The 7415-nt window shown below is 40.7% G+C and overlaps 1 protein-coding gene across 7 annotated transcripts in view; it reads right to left on the bottom strand.

Annotated features, from left to right (window-relative positions):
• The window catches only part of Ten-m (teneurin transmembrane protein Ten-m), a 409761-nt gene extending 403233 nt beyond the window's left edge, over positions 1 to 6528 (bottom strand). For all 7 annotated transcript variants that reach the window (XM_065234804.1, XM_065234802.1, XM_065234803.1 and 4 more), the window contains exon 1: positions 5476 to 6528. The gene's annotated coding sequence lies outside the window, so the exon portion shown is untranslated. The remainder of the gene's footprint in view (positions 1 to 5475) is intronic.
• Positions 6529 to 7415: the final 887 nt, after the last annotated feature.

The raw sequence follows: 7415 nt of genomic DNA on the forward strand, positions 1-7415 counted from the left end.
CATACAATGTTATCAATATGGTAGCCATACTCAAATTGATCAAATACTATTGCTTTGCAAAAAGAAACAATCACTGAAGCCCAGATTAAATCAACATCGCATATAAGAATGACATAATTATTTTTTTTCTATGGTTTTGTTTTCTGTCGATCTTGTTTTTTTCCGTGCTGAGCACCAATGTTACCGACGCCAGGAAGGCAGCTCCCACACCTGGACCCTACCTATCGACCCATCAACTCATGGACCGGGTACCAATGGCTTTACTTCCGTTCCGAAGGAAGGCGTGATCAGAGATGTTATGCCTTAGAACATCCCGGCGGCACCGGCTGGGATTGAACCCAGGTCTGCTGGGGTGAGAGGTAATCACGTAATCACACCACCGGCGCTGCTAATGACATATTTCGCATTATATTTAAATGAAATCGTATAGAATGCAAATTTCCGAGTTATATGCTATGAATCATTTATCCATGGTGCTGTATTACAATACTATTGTAAGACCATCGAATTACAAATTGAATCGGATGTGATGTCAAATCAACTCGTTTAAAAATAGATTAAAAATGTTCGCTCATATGGCGTTTTCTTTTGTACTTTTCTTGAATTTAGAACTTTCTTAACTTTTGTACGTATTGACCATTTTTGTGCATTGATTTGTTCGATTTAATTGCCTGTTTTATATATCAGTGTGCTGCTGGTAAGGATTTGACGGTTAAAATAAAGGTTGAGCACAAATATATCCGGCCACATTCAGCCAAATTTTTCAAAATTTCACAATGTTGTCAGGATAAGCTCATTTGTTTACATCATGGCTTCACCAGAGAGCACGTCGCGATTCAATCTTGCACGCTCGAAATGAAAATCCCGGTCTTTCCGCTCCTGGCAGTCTTCGATCAAATTCATGGGCAGGAATTTTACACCTCGGTTGACCGAAAAAGTGCTCCGAAAGAATGTAAAATCAAAAAAAGAAGTTGAAATTCCCCAAAAAGTTCCTTGAACCAGCAAATTTACCAAGAGGAGTGCCTACGGAAGTGTGACTACTGTCTTTTCTGGAGCAACTTGAGGTGGATTACCTATTCTGGCCGGACTTAGCAAACTGCCACTACTCAAATTCCACCAAATAGTGGTACAGCAAAAATGGCGTCACAGTGGTTTCCAAGGAGATGAATCCGGTCAATACTCTGGAACTGAGGCCAATTGAGGAATACTGGTAAATTGTGAAGCAAATACTGAAGCAAAGGAATGGAGCTGGAGAATTTCAAGCGTAAATGGAATTTGGCAGCCAAACAAGTGGGAACAGGGCTCGTGCAAAAGTCTATGGGCCGTGTACGAAAAAAAGTACGAGCAATAGCCAATGGTAAGAAAGAAGACCGGAACAATGGTCTTACAATAATTATGCTACTAATGATAGCTGTTACATTGAACTATGATTTTCGTGTCCGGATTTTTTCGTGTTCAACCTTTATGTATAGGTTCCCCTTAAACATTCCACCTAATTTCCCTTTTGGCTGATGTACGGCAAGTATAAATCTCGGAAACCCTATATTAACCTAAAACTGCAAAAACGACAATAACGGGCATGACCGATTCTAATCATGGTCTCCATCAGTAGTCCATTATTTAACGTAATTAATATTTCATTATTGGTTGAAACTATTGGTACAAATTAACATGCAATTTGTATAAAAAGTATATTCCAACTTTAAACCACAAAATTCTCATATTGCCAATGCTAGAACTGAAAAGTATCGAGCTCCATCTGCCAGCACAGGTGGCCTTGGCTCAGCCCTCATTCCAGTCCCAATCTCCCCACCATCACCTACTTTGATTGCGCTGGTGGTTGCTCGGTTAGAATCGTCACATGTGCACCACGTTCATATTCAACGACCCTTTGGTGAACCTTCCTTTCTCCTACCAGTAATGATTGGCACGTAGTCCGGAACTCGTTTAAAGATACGACCGCCAGCCCTCCTGGCACTGTCCGTCCTAGGAACGATGCGAGTAAAAAAAAACTTTTGTCCATCCACCCATCGCTTATCGTCTCACACTGCCCACCGACATCATCAAACTTTTTTTTCCCCTGACACGACTTCCTCTGCCGGCTTTCTTCCAGCCAGCCAACAGCGGCAGACCGTCAGTGTCGTCCGATTTCTTCCCGTGCAGCAGCAGCTCAAGAACGGGAGCGAGCTTCCTGAGGCTAACCACATATTTCCTTGTGGAAAAGCAGCCCCCGGCTCGCTACCAAGCAAAAGCACAAGGCAAGGAAAACTTCAACTCTTTAGGAAAGAATTTTCTTGTTTTTAACTTTACCCCCGCACGGTCCCTCTTTTCCATCTTTCTCCTTCGGCTGCAGGGTGGGGACAAGCGTCCGATTCGCTTGTCAAAAAGCGAATCCAAGTAAGCTATGCGGTGGGTGAGAGTTTTCCATTTTATTATTTTTTTTTTCTCTGTATTTTGGTGAAATAGTTTCGAATTTTTCCATCTATTTTATTTACTGGGCCCGGACCGCCGATGGATTTTTGCTGACTACGCGATGGACTTTCCCAACTCCCAGCAATATTTGTTTTTTACGGGAAGAAAGGAAGTTCGTGGGCTGGTGGAATGTGTTTGGTGGACAATTTTGCTTCCGATTTCGAAAGTTTCCTGGAAACGGAATCAAGCGCTCATTCGTTCATAATTTATTTCGACAATTATTCGCTGAATTTGTCATTTTTTTTCAGGGTGCTTTGTTTACACGCCCCCACAGTAGGTAGGCACAGGAAAGAGAATAAGAGATTTTTTTAATCTTGGCTGTCGGCGCAGGGCAAATGTTTGTCTTACTCTTTTGTTGTCGATTTGTGACTTTTTTTTTCAAGAGTCCCTAAAATATGGAATGGTAAAGCGCAGATTGAAAAGGAAGAGAAAGCAAGCCTTGGAAAATTGGGTACCCAATGCGAATAAATTATTAAGCAAAGTGGACACAAGGCGCATGGAGGCCTTTGTTTGGTTTTCACGAACTGGGAATTAATTGCTTTATTTTTTTATTTTTGCAATGCACAGCACCCGTAATGAAGATTACTGTTAATAGAAAAGGAGGTTTCTCAGGTTTGCTGCGTTACTTGGATGACTTTTAAATTTGTTGGGTTCAGTTTTAGATTTTTGTGGCACTTCTTAGAACTTTAATTTAGTCGATATTAATTTTTGGGTTGTTTTTAAGCAACATCCGGACTTATTATAAACATAATATAAATTAAATGCTGAAAAGTATATACGTCGATATCAACCAGCTTAGGGCGCAATTTTCTTTGATGAATTTCTGAAAAATCCAAAAGCAATCCAAGCTCGCGACATTTTGTGTAAAATAGCAGAAGGAATAGAATGACGTGAGCTTTTGTAATATTAAATTTTGAATTTATCGAAAATGCTTCAAAGTAAGTTGAACCTTAATGTTTTCCCGTCTACATTACGTACATATGTTCAAGGGTCAAGGGTAAACATATGTGAAAACTGAATTTCATTTGTTTTGGGTCGTAATTGACTACTTTGGAATAGAATATATAAGAGATGGATTTCAATTAAACTTGAATCCAATTTGCATCAAAAAGTTTAATGAACCAACAAGGTAAACAAAATTGTCATTAGTCACTCCCCCGGATAGATATGAACACATTTATTTATTTTATTGTTACCCCAACTGGGGAGTTTGGTAAAATAGATGATCAACCCGATTCGTACCTTCCTCAAAGTTGACCTTTGCTCGCTTTCTACTCTCTATTTACAATTTTTGCACCCCCGTACTCTAACGGAACTATCAACTCAACTCAACCGTCTTCTCCTCATCGATTGTAATGATCACTTTAAGTCTGATTTTTAACGAAAAGTATCTCCAACTATATATTGTTATAATTTTTGCATTAGTTACAGCAAATATTGTAAACAAAATTAAAAAAAAAACAAAACAAAATTGCGTTTTTCTTGGTAAACCTGTACTAATGTTTAAACCACGTTGATATTTCATTTAATTTTATTACCATTCGTTTCAATTTTTAAATCGATGTTGGTCGTACAGAAAACTATCGAGAGGTGCTTAGATGATAGGTTTTCTTTGAAATGTTTAAAAAATTCTACTGCCTTAAGATTCATAATATTTTTTTTTTGTTTATCAATTTCAAATATCAGAACCTAAATATCGCTTTATAGCTTAAGGGAAAAGTTACCAACTCGAAAAATTTCGATTTTGTTAATGTTGGAAATTTTATAAAAATCAAAACGTGCTAGATTTTTTTTTCAGTCGGTAAGCTTCCTCTTAATTTAATAATTATTTTGTTTTCTAAGCAACAGGATATGTTTTGAGTGGTCTTCAATTTGAAAAAAATGTATTAATTATTCAGGATTACTTGTTTTTTTTTAATTATTCAGGATTACTTGTTTTCAAACTTATTTTTTTAAGAAAGTTCATAGTGTATTCCTCTGAAAAAAAAAATACTCCTAAGCACTATTTGATGTATCAAACGATGTCAGTTTATTAGCATCATCATTTTAATTGGATCGCATTTTCCTGAGGCATTCATCTCATTGTAAAATTTCATTATTTACCACTAAAGTTGTGCTACATTGTTAAAAACATGCGAATCACTTAAATACTACGAACCTAAAAGCCGTAGCATCTGTCGCAAAACCTGAATTGTATTCGCACTACCGAATGGCTTCCATTTACTGAAGCCGTTCTACCAATTCACTCAAAATTCGATTAAACGTTCGCTTTATCAGCCCCCGGTGCGGAGTAAATTGAGCTCAAATGAGCACAGCATTTCCCCAGCATAACTGATTCAGAGCATGGCAGCCCAGTCTACCATCTGGACCACATTCATTAAATCATTTTCGAAACACCACTTATGTTGCCCGTAACCTACGGATCTGTGTTGGGAATTCTGCCGAAGTATTTCAAAAACCCCGAATCAAATTACTTCCTCGTAGGTGAATTTCATATTCAGATCCAACCACAACATCCTCCTTCGGGCAGCAAATTACCCTCGACAATACCGGTCGCCATCGAACTAGATTGGCAGATAGGTACACAATTCAATTCAAATTAAACCATGTCTACGGGCAAACCGTTCCTCTGCAAATCTGTGCCAGAAGAGCGAGAAAAAAACCCAGATGTCATGACATTGTCAAATTCAGCCGAAATCACTTGAATTATTCACCGAAGAACGTTAACAAGTTCATTCCAGGCCACCACACCGCCAGTCTGAGTATGCCTGAGCGAAAGCAATCGCAGCAACGCTCGATTCCAAGTAATACGACATAGTAGGCAAACCATCTGGTTCGCTTCTCTGTGGAAACGACATCCACACAGCCTGCTGCACCACCCTCCTGCTACTTTGCTTCATGCAAAAACCTCATCCAAAACCAACAATCAAGGAAGGCGAGACTTTAAGACACAATTTGTTAGTATATTGTAAACAGAATTATAGATATTGGTCAAACACTCACTTTCTGATTAGGCTTGCACATTAATCCTCGCTAAGATGAGGCGCGCACATACAGACACAATTCATTCCTCCAGCCCGGTTGCTCCTGCTGCTACTGCTACTCTTAAAGTTTCTCCTACTTTTGTACTTTTTCCGTGCTGTTTTATTTTTTTTTTCGGAATTTACCTCACAGTTCAGAACACTCGGTGCGGGTGCTGATAACACGTACGCTCTTACTCTTCTTCGTTCTTCGCCTTTTTAGGGTTTTGCCAATTTTCACAAATCTCACAAGTTTTTCCCTGCTTCTTCACGATGGGGGCGCGCTATCATTTTCTTCGGTTTTCGCCCTTATCTACACAGCCCCATCACACGCCCGGGAGATCCTTTGCATCTCCGTTCTCCTCACCGTCGTCAGTAGCCGCCTGAGGGAGCACTAATCACTTATCGCGTATCGATCACACTCGGAATTCACCGAAGCAGAGAGTACACCTCAGTTGACATTAAATAATCATTGCCTAGGCCCACTTGGATTCATCTCGTTCGTTCGGTTTGGCACTGCTCCTCAGCACTCACTCTGCTCACGAACTTTCTGCCTTCCTTCGCTTTTCTTCACGCCAAGGAGGCACAATTTTCATTGATTTTCGGGCTGTTTTGCTCCTGGCACACTGTGTTTTTCATTATAACACACAAACTCACACTTTTCTGGCTCCTAGGAGCCTCCGCCTGAGTGCGCTGGTATGTTCTTTTCTTCGCCCTCCTCCGTACACTTTATGAATGAACACCAGTGCAGGCTGGGAAACTCTACGCGGAAAAGCACTAGGAACACAAGGATGGTAGCGCAACAAACCGAATCAGAATCAAAACGTACGCGAACGCGAACCGCGGATTGCCGAGGAAAAAAACAGAGACTTAATGCTGCTGTTTTGTGCTCATGATTTCTATGCTGCTGCTGCTAGTTCTTTCATTGGGCGGCACAAAACAAGAAACGACATAAAACACACACGAGCCTCACACACGATTACGGAGCAGTCGAGACTTTTGCCTTCCACACTCGGGAAGTGTACGATGCAAACTAAATAAAGCACGAAGCGAGTGAAAATAAACAGCGAAAGGAGACGTTCGCCTTAAGATTTTCGATCGGCTTGAGAACGCGAGAGGCGACACGACGAGAGCATATTTTCGCCCACTTCTCACCCAAACATAGCAGGCTATGCTGCTGCACAGAGCTATGTAGCTGGGCGCCCTATCAGGCGAAACGTTCTCTTTTGCAGTGGGTGATAAAATAACGAACTCTCCCGCATTGATTGCTGAGAGCGTTCTAGGCAAGAGCGAGAGAAAGAGAGCACAAGTGAGTCATTCGTATTTTCGCCCGCAGCGTTCGGCTCGCTCTCGGCCCACATTCGGCTACCGCAGCTGAACGGTGAAAATTCTCTCACGCCGCCGCTGGGAAATCAATTTTCTAATAAAACACACATTTATGTTCGATTGAGATTTTTCCTTCTGCAGCATTTTACGAAAAATTGCAAATCGTCGGCGAGCTGTGATTGATATTTTTTGCATCAACATACAAGAGTTTTATTCAGAAAAATCAGTGGAACAGTAGTTTCCATCGCTCCGAAATCGCTCAAATTGTGTCAAATTTTATCCTACATTTTCCAAATCCCCAAGTTGCCTTTGGTTCGTCCTTTCTTTCCTCAACCTCCTTTCTCCCTGCCAACCGCTCCCGTCTTACTCATTTTTCACCAGAATCGAGTCTTCCTGTGTCGAGGCGAAAATTCCTTCATGCGAGCGATTCATTTTCATGAAAATCTGCCATTCTCAGTCGAAGAAGCCAGGAAAAATATTGCCACTCACACACAGAAAAAAAGCGACGCACATTCACTCCTACACAGTTCCACACAGACACGCAGAAGACAGACTGTGCTGAGAGCGGATTGTGAAAAATCCCTCTAATCGTAGCAT

Source organism: Ochlerotatus camptorhynchus, unplaced genomic scaffold, assembly GCF_037179485.1.
Source record: "Ochlerotatus camptorhynchus isolate MF236.1 unplaced genomic scaffold, CSIRO-AGI_Acam_v1.1 ptg000443l, whole genome shotgun sequence".
Taxonomy (NCBI): Eukaryota; Metazoa; Arthropoda; class Insecta; order Diptera; family Culicidae; genus Ochlerotatus; species Ochlerotatus camptorhynchus.